Source organism: Lepeophtheirus salmonis, chromosome 1 (genome assembly GCF_016086655.4).
Source record: "Lepeophtheirus salmonis chromosome 1, UVic_Lsal_1.4, whole genome shotgun sequence".
Taxonomy (NCBI): Eukaryota; Metazoa; Arthropoda; class Copepoda; order Siphonostomatoida; family Caligidae; genus Lepeophtheirus; species Lepeophtheirus salmonis.
Window position 1 is genome coordinate 5189434 of NC_052131.2, and position 14859 is coordinate 5204292.

The 14859-nt window shown below is 32.2% G+C and overlaps 1 protein-coding gene across 1 annotated transcript in view; it reads right to left on the reverse strand.

The window, feature by feature from the left end:
- LOC121114820 (uncharacterized) overlaps nt 1-11127 on the reverse strand; it is a 50898-nt gene extending 39771 nt beyond the window's left edge. Inside the window, exon 1 of the mRNA XM_040708909.2 lies at nt 10667-11127. The gene's annotated coding sequence lies outside the window, so the exon portion shown is untranslated. The remainder of the gene's footprint in view (nt 1-10666) is intronic.
- Nucleotides 11128-14859: the final 3732 nt, after the last annotated feature.

The following is a 14859-nucleotide window of genomic DNA, read 5'->3' on the forward strand; positions in this document are numbered from 1 at the left end:
GTTAAAAAGAGTTAATTTTTACACGCAGAATGTGCTTATTTTCCCTTCTCTAACAATTTATAATAGGAAAGAGCAACATTCCTAATCGGCTTAGATTAAGCAGATGTCTTCCTCGTGTGAACGCAAATTTTGTTTGAATCCGATAAAAGAAATACATTGTGTTTTGAAAATGTTGCCGTGCTATAAGTATTTAGGATTCGAATAACATTCAAATTTTTCTTTAATAATTTAGAAGATAACTTAACCAATAAGTCATCAGTACACAAAAGAGGGATTCCTCTAATCTTTTTTTCCCTCACGTATTATGTTGCTTGAACAGCTGATGGATAAGAAGTTTCGTAACACATAAAATGGCATAAAACTATACTTTTTTTAAATTATATATATAGAATTCTCTAAAAAGACAGTATAAAAAATTTATCCATAATAATCTTCAATAGGGTATAAAACATATTGGCATAACAAAATTTAAGAAAAATTCGCAATATACAGCTTATGTTCAATATTTATATGTTCTCTCTTCAAGATTAAATAATAATAAAAGCTTCGGAACATTATATGACAATTATTACTAAGCCACATTCATTTTTTGAAATATGAGTTGACCTAAACGCCTGCAAGATTTCATTCATTTTTAATTAGCATTTTTATACTATTCCTAGAGACGGAATTTTTAATTAAGAGCGCAAGTAGAAGGCGGGAGCGAGACAGTTGACATGTTTGTAATGTGGCAACTACCTATAAAAATTGGAAAAGGAAAAACTGTTGCTGAGGGTGCGGTGCGCTTTCTTATTTTTGGATCATTATTTGAACAATATATGTAGACAATATGGTGTTGACTTTTTTTATCAGAAGTAAGCATTTGGCCTATCTTTGTGGTATTTTTTTTCATATATAAAATGCATAATTAAATCTATATATATACATAAAGAGAATATACATAGAGAGTTTGTGTGTGTCCTTATGGGTCCCCACACCGTTGAACAAAGAAAGCTGAACTTTGTAATGGTTGCCTTTTTTTTAAGGTGTTTGGCTAAAACAGGGGTTATGATTTCGTGAGGGGTCTTAAAAAGGGGGGCTAATTCTATACCCAAAACACAAAAGTTGTTTTTTGGAGCTCAAGGAGGCTAAATATAGGATTGAGTTATGAATCAAAAATGACGAGCGTCTCAAAAAACACATATACGAATAACAACGTTTTCTAAATTTATTCAAAATCAAAAAAGTTATGGGCAAAATAAGAAATTAGTAAAAATTGCACTTTTTTTTTTATGTGCAAATAAATTAATTTTAAATGGAATATTGCATAAATTTGATATGATAATTAACTGAAATATCAGTCATCTTCAGAATAATTTTTACTTTTTTTCAATTTCTGTATCTTTTTTTTTTACTTACTATTAAACATTTTTTAACGACATTATTCTCCATAACTTTTTTTTTTTTTTTTTTGAAAGTACGAAAACAGTGTTTGGAATTTTCTTCAAGAATTTAGATTTGCCAATTTTTTGACGAATATTAAAGATGGAATTCTCATCTTCAAATTTGTTTTCATGCATATATGATAGTATATTATTTGAAATTTATAACATGATTTTTTTTCATAACTTCATAATAATATATTTCATTTATAATACAGGGGTAATACTATAATGCTAGCCTGTACAAAAGGGGTCAAAAAATTAAGAAGAAATAATATTGAACACGTTTCAAAAATCCATAGTTCTTAACAAGAAATTAAATTTTTCGAGAAAAAAATTCAAAAATCCACAACTGTTTACAAGAAATTAAATTTTTTGGAAAAAAAATTCAAAATTCCATTGCTTTTTCACGAAAATACTTCAAAAATCCATAACTAATCACAGAGAATTAAGTTTTTTCGAAAAAAAATTCAAATATAACAAAAATAGAAAAGAAAGTTATTTTTTTTTGTAAAAAAAAATTTCAAAATCCACAACTGTTTACAAAAAATGATTTTTTTTGGAAAATTTCAAAAATCCATAGCTATTCACCAAAAACTTATTATTTTTTAAATTTTATTCTCTGTTCCATAATTTCCCCGAATGAGGTAAAAAAAAAATAGTGAAAAGCAAAAATTCCTTAATTGGGGAGGGGGCTTCAGCTATCCAACTCAGCCCCTATGGACTTCCCTCGTAAGTGTAAGCGTTTGTTGAAATCGGAATATAATTGAAGATCAAAATCACTGTAGTTCCTGCTTATATCATTGCTAGATATGTGGTAGCGTTTGTATTTATTTACTCCATCTTTTAGCTGCTCGAAGCTAATTTAATACCAGGTCATGACAGCTAAGCTTCTCTCCTCTCAAACATTATTCAAATTTTCAGGGTCTATCATGTGAATTTGGCGTGTAGGTTAGATACTCAGTTCTGAAAACTTTCATTTTTTTATTGATGTTATAAAATAGTAAGTAGTGATGGAAAGATTCAAAAAAAAATCCGACGTGATTCTAGTAAAAAATTTCCATTCTGATGCGATTTTAAACAATTCTTAAAAAATATGATTTTGCTCTTAATTTCTAAGAATTACAATTGATAAAATAAATCGCTTTCCTTATTCAATCTAAATAATATTTACATTATACTAGCACGAACACGCTATCTTAAAGATAGCCAATGAAAAATAGCTAATTTATGTTAAAATTCTAAACTAAAACAATTTACTATAACCTTTAATAGCTAAATGCCTATTGTAAAACCTTATATACAACATTTTGTGTTGTTTCTGTCCATTTGATGTAAGTATATTCAAACCGCGGCGGTAGGGGAGCTTAAACTGCCTTGGGGCCCAGTACTTCACTCGTACAATCTGAGGACCAGAGCTTATTTTGGGAAATTATAAGGGTTCCTTGATGCCAAGGGAAGTGGCGGTGGATAAATTTAACTTGTCTCGGGACCAGCAGTTCACCTACACAACCTTTGGGTCAGGATGATTATAGTGCATTAAAAGGGTTCCATCACGGCATGTCTCATCATCATTCCTTAGCTTTATCCTTTGGAATATATATTGCAACAAAATTACATATGATAATATTGCTTTGCAATGAAATCACTCATAATGATATCACCCACAACGATAATATACACAGCAATGTTACTACACAACTATATTACTACATCAACGTTTTTGTCCGCAACCTTTTTACCATAATCATTTAGCAGTGAGCCATGACACTCACACACATGAATTATTTTAATTATAAAGGATAAAGGAATGCGATTACCCTATCCCACAAGCTTTTTCTTAAATAACAATACGTAAGAATCAGAAATTAAACATTATTTACCAGATGCCAATTCTGATTGTAGAAAATAAACACCCGATCCTCCGATTCCGATAGTCGTCCCATCACTAATAATATGTCATGTACAAGTTACATTTTGTACATGACATATTATACAAAATATGATTTTCCTTCATGTATTCAGGGATTTGCGTTTTAATTAATTTAATTGTACTTCATTATCTATTATTTTGATGAGACTTGTCATTTCCAGGGATTCAAATTAAATAAAATACTCTGTGCTTTTTGTGACGTGAATATTTTGTGTGGAATTTTTGATAATGATGCATGTTTAAACAAAATATTATCAAAAATTTGGAACAGGTAGGTAATACTAATACTTGACGTCATGGACCGTGAATATATTATATGATTTCACAATCCCCTTGCATTTATATATACGTATATTAATGAGTACGAAGTAGAAAACTTTAGAAAATACATAGATTATAATTATTTTTAGATCGTTTCTTTCCTTGAGACAAGGGTATATTATTTGAAAAGACGATGTGATCGATATGAATATATGTATGTAAAAGAAAGAAGTCAAACGACAATTTCTCCCAATGACAAACCTTGACCCTATTTCCTAATTAAACAGACGCATAAGGATCTTTATGATTCAACGCTTTGTCTCTTTTCTTGCAACATATCGAGGAAGAAATGGAACATGGAAAAGAACGTAAGAACAGTTCATTACCCTTGATATGATGGTATATACAGGGTGTCCGCAGGAGTTAGGCTGGAGGGGCTGTAACCCCTTCCCCCCCCCCATATTTAAATTTACAAAAAAAAAAAAATCTTTATTTTTTTCCCCAGATGTAATTTTTAAATTTTTTGTTCCAAAAAATTTAATTTTCTCTGAAAAGCTGCTTTGAATTTTTGAAATTTTCTACAAAAAATTAACATTTTAAGTTTTTTTCCAAAAAAATTAATTTTTCAAGTTTTTTTCCAAAAAATTTAATTTTTCAAGTTTTTTCCATATAATGTTTAAAAATTTTTGTGAATAGCTCTGGACTTTTAAATTCAGTCATCAGACAAAGACTAAAACAAGCATCCCTTTAAAAAATAATCAATGTCCATTTAACCCTTTAAATATAGATTTACAAATAATACTATTATTATAACTTTCAATACGTAGTTCTCAAAACATGCGTATCCCTTATATTATTAATAATTTATATTAAAGTTTTTCTTAAATTTAACATATAACAATAAATTATTTATGTTTTTTGTTTTTTTAAATTGCATAATTACTTTATTCCCTGTACATTAATTTTATATATCTACACATTCCAAAAAAACGTAACAACTTAATCACAAAATAATATTAATTAATTAATATAAAAATAGTGGCAATCATTTGTTATGCATTGTTCAAATAAACAAAAATAAGTATGAATAAATGAAAATAGATAATAACATCTTAACGAAAATCTACTAAACAATTAAGTTAAAAAATAAAACTTTAATACAATTCAATTTCCGTTCATATCAAACCTCTCCAGCACTTTGTGGATCTTAGGAGGAGTTCCAGACTTGTAGGTATATAAAAGTTCTTACTTCTTGCGGCGTAAAGAATAAATAGCGCCTTAGTTATTAAGTATTCTATTTTTCTATATTTAGGCGGTGATATTACAAGACAATCCCATATCTTTAGTTCTGAATTGTAGTATTTCCTCAAAAACTCAGTGGTCATGTGCACAATGTTAATCCCTTTTGGGCATTCTCAAAACAGATATCTTGAAGTCTCTAAACTGGACTTACAGAATGTGCAGTCTCTCACTGTATCTTCGACTCTCAATTTATTTGTAAAAAGGGCTGAAGTAGCCATCCTGTAGTGGAACCACTTTTCTTTTGAGTGCAAAATATTTCTTTTGAGTTTTCCAGTACATCTTCCAAGGATTTACAGCCTAATCGAAGGAAAAGTGTACGCACCAAATCCACCGGGGAATCCACAATTTGGCTTTCGATGGCTTTTCTTGGAAACACTTGAAATAGATATGGTTTCTAACACTATGTAGCACGGAATTAAGAGAGCTTTAAAGCTTTTTATTATACGGCTTAATCATTTTTTTAATTCTTGAAATATACAAGAACGTCGTTGGTGTGACAATTGTGGACTCGCTCCACAATTGTCGAATTGCTGAAAGTCTTAATTCCTTGAAGAATTCATCTCTAGTGTTTCACCCCGTGGCTAAATTTCAATGGTTCCTCTACACCCAGCATAGGAAGAACAGAGTCCACAATTGATTTACATCAATTGTTCGTTTTCTTCCTACAAGTACTAACCACACTCGAAGACTTGAACCGCTCTGCAGGACTTATAAGAATTCTTTCGTTGAATGGAGACCCTGTATTCCTTTTAAAATTGTCTTTCAAGCATTTTACCCAGAAATCCTTCTGAGTCTAACAACCATCTAAAGTTTAAAGATTTCCAGATGGTTTCTATATCTTTTAGACCTATGCCCCACGATGAAATTGGAGCACACTGGCATATATAATTTTTTCCTGGATGATCTGTAATTTGTCTTTAATTTTCTGTGAATAGGGAGTATACCTAAATAAGTGGACTACTCGGGGTATTTCGACCGCATTCCATATTTTACCCTACCTAATATGGTGCCTATCGTACCACAATGTTATATTAGAGATACATTCTAGGATCCTCTCTTCGATAGTGTTGATGCCGATCGCTTCATCGTGTTTTGTTATTTAGACTCAAGGAAGAGTTGATTTACTGCAAGGTTAATAGAAATACAAGGTTATACCATAACTTGTTTACGACTGATGTTTGACTTCCACTCCGCTTTTAATAGTGACATGATAGTGTATGAGGGATTGCGTGTTTTGTTTACATTTTCAATCATATAAAAAAAGAAAAAATCTACATTCTTGATTATACAATTTGACAAGGTCTTCATTTTATTAAAATACATTCAAAACCATTGAGGATCTTCCCCGTCGTAGTGAAACATATGAAGCTAAGTCTCAATTTCTCAAGAGGATCACTTTGTGATTGTGGACTACAGCGAAGAACGAAAAAGATTGTCAAATTTCCCTCAAATCCATTAGGAAAATTAAATTGAAGGTATATTACTTATTAGCTATTCTGTGCTAACTCTTCAGACCTGTCATCATCAATTCTATCATTCAATCCAAGAACAATATATTCAATCCGTATATATTGTAATTACTTATAAGTTATTTGTATTGACTGTCATTTGTTAGGATGGCTATAGCTTATCATAAGCATTCTTCATCAAATAGAAGATACTAGATAAAGACTCATTGGAGAATGTGTGGAGTTTAATCTAACAAAAGATCGTGTTACTTCGTCACTCCCGGCATTAAAGAATAGGTCATTGTGATAAAGTGCAACATAATTGCATATACTAGAGATCATGAATTTAATAAAAAAAAATCATAATATCCATTGTTATGTAATGATTTAATTTAACTTAAGTATCTTAAAAGGAATACTTTATTGAAATAGAACTGATTCATCTACAGCCAAACTGTTCCGTTATTGACTCATTGTGGATTTGACACAAGAAGAAAACTTCGCTCCCAATAGCATTACAGTTGTGTTAAAGAAGAACTATTTTACTTTGAAAAAAAATTTGGCCATCCAATTTCCGAGGAACTTCTATTAACCTTGATTTACTGGAGAACTTCAATAAGGGAAAAAATCTCTTCAAAGGTTTTTCCAGTGAAGTTACAACTTCTGTCTTACTGGTGTTGACCACTAGACTGTAGGAAATTATGTAATTACTTATTACCTTGGTATAAGTACCTTAGTGATTTTATGTATATGTTGTGTACTGGTTACTATGTCTATACGAGTTGCAATTTGTATAAACAAATTGTACAAGTTGACTTTTTTTCGTCTTGCAATGCATTATTTAACTACTACATAGGTCAGTCTAATTACCAATCATTAGTTGATACTTTCACTACATTTCAATTTATTAAAATTAGATGGTTATTATTTATTTATTAGTTATATAACCCTGGGCATTTGGACTTTAAAATGTGCCACAGAATACTTATGTTTTAGTAATTTTATCAAAATAGTAAAAAATGACACCATAGTTAACTTGATCATCCGTAAAATATTCCATTATTGAATTATCCTCATTTCAAGTACTGTAAATCCTTTATTTAAAATTGTTTATCTCACTTTTTGGTTGCAAATTTACAATTTTATTGTACAAATTACAACTTGTACACAATCGCAACTAATACACAATATATACATATACAAAAAGTATGAACGAAGAAGAAGTTATGAAAACAAATATTGATTAAAAGCTGAATATTAAATGAAATAAACTGATTACCGAGGAGTCCGCAGTGGCTACAGCCTCTCCATAAAAAATAGGGAATTTTTGTTTTAACAAGATTTTTTTTTTTTAGTAAGGATGACAAAATTTTACATTAAAATATGGGTAAACATTTTTTATTTTAAATATATATTTAAAAAAAAAAAAAAAAAGATCATTTAGGCAAGTAGCAGAGAAAAAAAAATGAAAATTTGAAATTTTGTTCCAAAAATTTATTCTTTTTGTGAATAAGTATGGAATTGTTAACTTTTTTTTTCAAAAAAATTAATTTTTGGATAAAAATATATTAAAAAAAAAAAAGGTCATTTAGGCAAATTATGCGGCAGAGAAAAAAAAATGAAAATTTGAAATTTTGTTCCAAAAAATTTATTCTTTTTGTGAAATTTTTTTTCCAAAAAATTAATTTTTGTGAATAGCTGTGAAATTAGAAAAAAAAATCCACAAAATTTAATTTTTGTCAATACCTATGAATTTTTGAAATTTTTTCCAGAAATTTTAATTTTTGAAATTTTTTCCAGAAATTTTAATTTTTTGATATTTTTTTTTTTCCTCGAAAAATCAAAAAACCGAGCCTGCCCTAAAATATATGCCTGCGGACGCCCTAAAATTATGTTAGAGAGATAGTTCGATTATAACATCTATTCAGAAGATATTTTTCATGCAACCAACTTTGTGTTTCTAATTCTTTTCTCAAAGTTTCCAAAAAATTTAGTTACTCTTTCAGTATTTTTATATTCCTAGGATACAAATTATTATGAAAAATGTATGTAGATTTATTACTTTGAGTTTTTATGGTCATCTTGAATCAATTTCTATCCATCTATGCGTGTCTTAACAGGAACTACTGTCAGAATAATTCAAATTCTAATAATTGATCGGACTTTGGAATCAAAATTGTAGGAGTATGACTTGATAATATGGACATCCGATGTAAGAGTTCAGAATCAAAATGAAGAGTTTGTACATGAACTAAACCCCTTGCATATTACAGGATTCTCAGTATTTAAATCGTACAACTACATGGCATGAATAGCATAATAAATAATGACATCAATGAACCCGGCTCTCAAGTTTTGAAAAAAGTTATGATACCGGGTGTAGAGAAAGGAAGGAGTCCTTCTACAAATACAGTTTTGAATAGGTGTTGTTGATTAAATCTCAAAGTTCCCATTATTTTTGAATAACTTAGATTCTAGAACATGTTGAAAACAAAAATTACGTACATGTCGCAATGGAGCCATCATAGGCAATTTAATCCACGACAGGAGGACCAACGCGGCCGTCAAGAATGCCTTAAACGTCAGCAAGGCCACAGTCTGTCGGATCTGAAATCGTTTGGCTGATGGGGGACAACCTTAAGGGCAAACCCAAAAGTGTTAGACTCCCAAAAGTGAAGACATCATAGAGGCCTTTAAGGTCAACCCAACAATGAAGATGTCAGAATACACTAAGAAGAAGGTGCATCGGTCTACTGTGGACAAGGCCATCCGAAAGGCTTGTGGAAGGACGCTTAGAAGAATTGAGAGGCTACTCCTGTCCCAACAACGTCAAGAAGAACTCAGTTTTCAATGATTTCAATAACTCTTTAATTGTCTCAAGCACAACGTCAACTGGGTAATTTTTTTCTCTGATAAAAAGACCTTCACCCTTGATCCTGTTTATAACAAGAAAATTGATCGGGTGATATGCTTTGGTAAGGCTGACAACAACATCAGGACAGTAGTCACCAAGACAAGACATCCGGCCACTGGAGAAAAAATGCCTCCAATTTGTTTTCCTGTTGGATACCAGTTACCCACAGTCGACTAATTGATAATATTGAATGATAACGTTGTCCCATAGACTCCCAAGACCATGAAGCAGTTCCATACTGCTAATATTGTAGAAGAAAGGATGGTTAGCAATATGAGCTTGAGATGCAAGAACCTTTGGCCCCCTCAGATCCCAGATATGAATCCCCTTGATTACTCCATTTGGTGGCAAATTGAGAAGAAGGCCTGCAAAGTTCGCCACCCGAATATTGATGCCTTGAAGACCTCCGTTAACCAACAGTGCCAACTATGTTAACATTCTGTGCTAGGGGTGGGAGGCTGTCATTGAGGCTGATGCTGACCAGATTAATTTTTAATTTGTCTTGTTATAGTAAAAATATTATAACTTTTTCTATGTATAACATCATCCTGATCAATTATGAGTATTTCAATGACTATTTAGAGGCAGGTCGCAGTACTTTTTCTAAATATAAATATATTTATTGATTTCAGGTTCGACAATTAACTGCACTTGTTGTTTGTTTTGAGGCTTTTATGATGGGGAAGGGCTGCAGCTTACATTTAAAATATTTTGGTCATAAACAGTGGTGTTGTTCCATCACCAGTTTCAAATGGTCGAGTTGTTCACAATAGAGGGGAGAATTGAGTAGTAACTCGAAAACAAAAGTACTTGAACAACTTTTGAGCAAAGGAACAGAGAGAAAATCGGCCTAGTATACATAAAAAAATTTGTTGGTCGCTTTCGACGCGTTTGTCCCTTTCAGTTAGTAAAGACGTAAAATATGGCGAATTTCTTCATTTGAGACTCGACGCACGATAATTCCCGACTGAATTTGTAGTATTCACTCATACCTTTATAACGACTTATCGTATAATCCGATGTGAGGAATAAGGAACAAAATATACTTCGTTTAAAAAGGGACAGGAAATACGAAATTACTTTTTCCCCAACCTAATATATATGTATAATAAACCAATTTACATTACGGTGTTGATAACTTTTCAAATGATGAAGGTTAGCAATACCCCTTGATCTAAATTAGATGCAATGTGTGGCGGCGTGAGAACGTGAGATTAATTATAAATACTATGCCTATTTTTTTCTTTTGATACAAATAACAGGATATAACACTCAACCTTGGTCAGCTGTGTGGAGGAAAATCAGAGATTGAGTGAGATTAGGGTAGGAATTGATCTTTCATAGCTAGTCGGTCGAACCGGTTGAGGAATAAAACTGAATTTCTTACCGTATGTCGGTACCAGGTGGGAGATAGTGAGTAGTTGAGATAGATTAGTGACTTTCGGAGAAACACTCAGGAAGCTAGAAGCTCTCTTCTCCAACAAAAAAGAAGATGAATAATCATCACGACGTCATTGCTCATTGTCAAGATGAATGAGGAAGAAAAAGAAGAGGACGAGTGAAGGGGAAGTTCATAGCCTTCAGCTGCATACCATCAAGCGAGTGGACATTTCAAGCACTTTACTAACATCTCAAACAGAAACACTACACTGATCCATCATTATTTATTGTTACGAAAAAGAAGAGGAGGAGGATGACTACTCCATAGTGAAAGCACCGAGTGGCCCAAAAAGGGAATTCCGGCAATTTATTGAAGTTTTTTTTTTTTTTGTTCTTATAAGTTATATGGAGTCAGAAGAAGGCGAAATTCACTCAACAATTCCCTTTCCCCCCCCCTCTTTCTCCCCCTCATTTCTCTTTCCCCCTTTTGCACGCCTTCTTCTTTTTTGAAAAGGGAGGGAGGGAGGAAGGGGGGAGAAAAAAGAGGAATAATATGCTGCCTGATAATAAAGAGAGAAACATTGCAAATGACGTCATTTGAAATCAACCCAAGGGAATGACACGATAAAATGTATAAAATAGTGTAATTACACCAACCATGATCCAATAAGTCCCCTGACTGCTTTCTAAAAATAGTAAACTCCTTCCCAGGAGTCATTTTATTTTTCGAGAGTAATCTCTCAGGAGATAATATTTATACATATTGTATATACAATTCAAAATCTGGATAAGAGCAACTCCTCGGTTCTAGTAAAAATGTTGATCATGTCCAAATTGAATAAAGAATATTCTCATTTTTTGATTACTTAGAGTGTAAATGGGTAATCTGTTCAATGATATAAGACAATCTGCAATTAATTTCAAAGCAAAAATTGATTAATTTGTTTTTCTCTCTCGATCTCATCAAGTGTGGGATTGTCAAGTGAACGAATCTTCTTACAGTATTATAATAAATAAATGAGATAAGAAAGTCAAAGGCCCGTGGAAAGATTCAAAAAATACTTGTATCCATCAAACTCTGATTTTTTAAGAATATTCTACGTTGAATATAACATCCAAAAGTTATACAGATTTCTAAAGCGTCATGTTGCTTTTAGGCAAAGTAGTTTGGAGGGCTTTTAAGTTTTGAAATTGATTTGTAAGGTGATTTTTAGTTGATGAAACTCAGTTGGGATCACAAGCTTTTAAATAAACTCTTACAAATGAACAATAATACTAGAATAATATCAAATTATTTATCAACTTTGTACCACGGGCGACCAGAATGTATTTTCAAGGAGCCTGGCTAAGAATTTTATTTCGGCGAGAGGAAGGGCGGGGTTGGGCTTTTTTTATGACATTTTTGGCAGAATATTTTTTTAATATTCTGCCAAATAACTTTTATTTTAGAAGAGACAATTTTTTTTAATAGACTAAATTTGAACGAATAACCTATACATTTAATAAATAAAAAAAAAGAATATTTTGAAATATAAATATGTTTTTGTATGACAAACATTTTTATTGATATAATTATAAAAGTTCTTCAAATATAGAGGGGAAATGGCCCCTAGGCCTTATAGTTCCAGTGTCACTGCTTTGAATAAAATAATAACACGTACTTGATTTTAATTTTGAGACCCTGATAATAAAGAGTTTTGGTGGCTCCCTTTGAAACATTGTGATTTTAAATCCGCCCTTTACCGGACCAACCTTAATTTATTTACCCAGTTTAACACATAAAGTATTGAAGTCAATGGAAGAATCCTGAGTGCAATAGGAAACAAGTTTATTAATTATTAAGTGAACCCCCAAAAAATGTTTTAGTCAATGTATCTGTGCTCGGAATTGATGGTGAGCCCCAGGCTGTGGTGGGAGCTGCTGTAGAAGTGGTTTTCATTTGTGGTGTAGGCAGGTACTCCATCTTGTCGAAATACCCAGGGACAATTCTTAACCATGGATTTGATCCATGGGAGAACATTAGTGTGCAGAATTTTGACGTACTCATCAGCCTGTATCCTAAAGGGAACCACACGAGACCTAACATCCTCACTTAAGCAGTGTGTTTGGTGGTGGAGATATATCGGTGATCCTATGCTACATACCCAAATGTCACTACTTGATCATTTTTCATGCTGAAGACAGGGTCATGAGTAAAGGAATTTTCATAAGAAAATACCACAATGAGTCCACAGGTTCCCTAAAGGTGGATCAGGGTTTTTTTTGCATGCTCCACACGGACTTTTCTCTGGTGTACTGTTTTTAAAATCTGTGGAATACGCCATAGAGACTTTCCTCCTACCTTTTTTATAGTACTGCACTCTGCAATTGGGGACTTTTTAATCTTCCTGGCCATGACAGCAATTGTGGAATTTGCTTTTTTCTTCCAGGTCTACTTCAAGCAGTTGACGGACGAAGAGGATTTCCTGCGAAGAGGATTTTCCTGGAGAATGTATGAGGTCCTCCCCTACCTTCAACCGCATGGAGACATTATAACTCGTACTGTCTTCTCACGGTGGGGACTAGGACAATGTTTTTTTCAGCAATCGACAGCTAATTATGTGTTCTACAACATTGCTCATCCGAACATTTAAAAAAAAGACTCTTAAACTCTTTGCAAATTTGCAAAATAGAGAGGAGTAAATAATAACGATTGGTCCGCCATATTGTTACTCATGAACATGATTGATAATAGAGAACAAAATACAAATGCATGATAAGTGCCATGTGTGACGTAAGAGCTTGACATTGGTTAGAAATGTGTGAGTCTCACTCCACTTTCATGAGATTATAGTGCCCTGTTTATGGTGTAAAGTATTATTGGTTGATAAACATTTTAATTGAATTATTCTCATATTCGCATTTGACAGTATAATATAATGAAGAGGCATTATAAATATTTTTTCTCCAATAAGGCAAGGAAATCGAAACTCCACTTAACCTCCTTTTAACATATGCTTCGGTGTTATTAGGTATTATGACTATGTATTAACATATTAATGTGTTCAGCATGTATTCTTGACCTAGATATTATCGTCTAAATAATAATAGTGGAGGGGGAATGTACTTTTGCTTCCCCCCCACCCTCTTGACTCAGCGGAGAAAGCATTCTTACATATCAAAAAACAGGTTAAGTTTTATGCAGATTGACAAATCCGACATGCCACATATACCTTATTTGACAAAGGATTCAACTAATACTTAAATCGAAAAAGAGAAATCCTATTTCTTAACCCTCATCAATATTATAATCGAAGCTGTAGACAGGTATGAGGTCCGCGAGGTCTAGACCTCACTCATTTTCCCAACATTTTTTAACGGCAAATATGTTCAGGGTCGTTACTAGGATTTTTCTTTGGGGATATTGTGGTTTTGTTTCTTCTTGACAAATCTTTGACAATTTTGGTAGAAGATAAAAAAATAATTACTTTTTTATGTTAAGAAAATACTTTTTTCAATTATGTCATAAACATCAAAATTTTGACAACATAATGTCCTTTTCTGAGAAAAAAATATTTTTTTCTACAAATTTGCAACCAAAATTTAGTCAGGTGTGGTGTAATACTTACCCGTACTCCCTTCCGTATAGAGGGACTGAATATGTCCAACTGAAAAAAATAGCTATAAATTTAACGCTGTATATAAATTGTGATACATTTTAAGAGGGACGAATAAATCTAATTGGCTATCTGTTGCATGTGCATATAATCCTGATCACTTTACATAATATGGATTATGTAAAGACTTTTAAATTCAAATAGAATTTGTCATATTTTCATTTACTTTTTGAACTCAAAATAACTGCTGAGTAACTAATATAGATATTTTAATAACTATATACTTCCTTTATTGAGCATGATAAATTGAATTGTACAAAACCCATTCATGACCATGAATTTCTACGCATGATTTATGCGGACATTTATCAAATGTACAGGAGAAAGTATATTCACAATAGAAAAGGCATGTAATAAACATAATGACCGGATTATTGCAAGACACCTTAAACACATTCCAGCTAATGAGAAAATTTGCTTTATCGACAATGACCAGGCTCAGGGATGGTCTGGGTGGGTGTGACATAGTGCAACAATAAGCCACCTCTGATCTACATTCCATAGGGTGTCAAGGTCAACCAGACCGTGTATTGAACATTTTGAG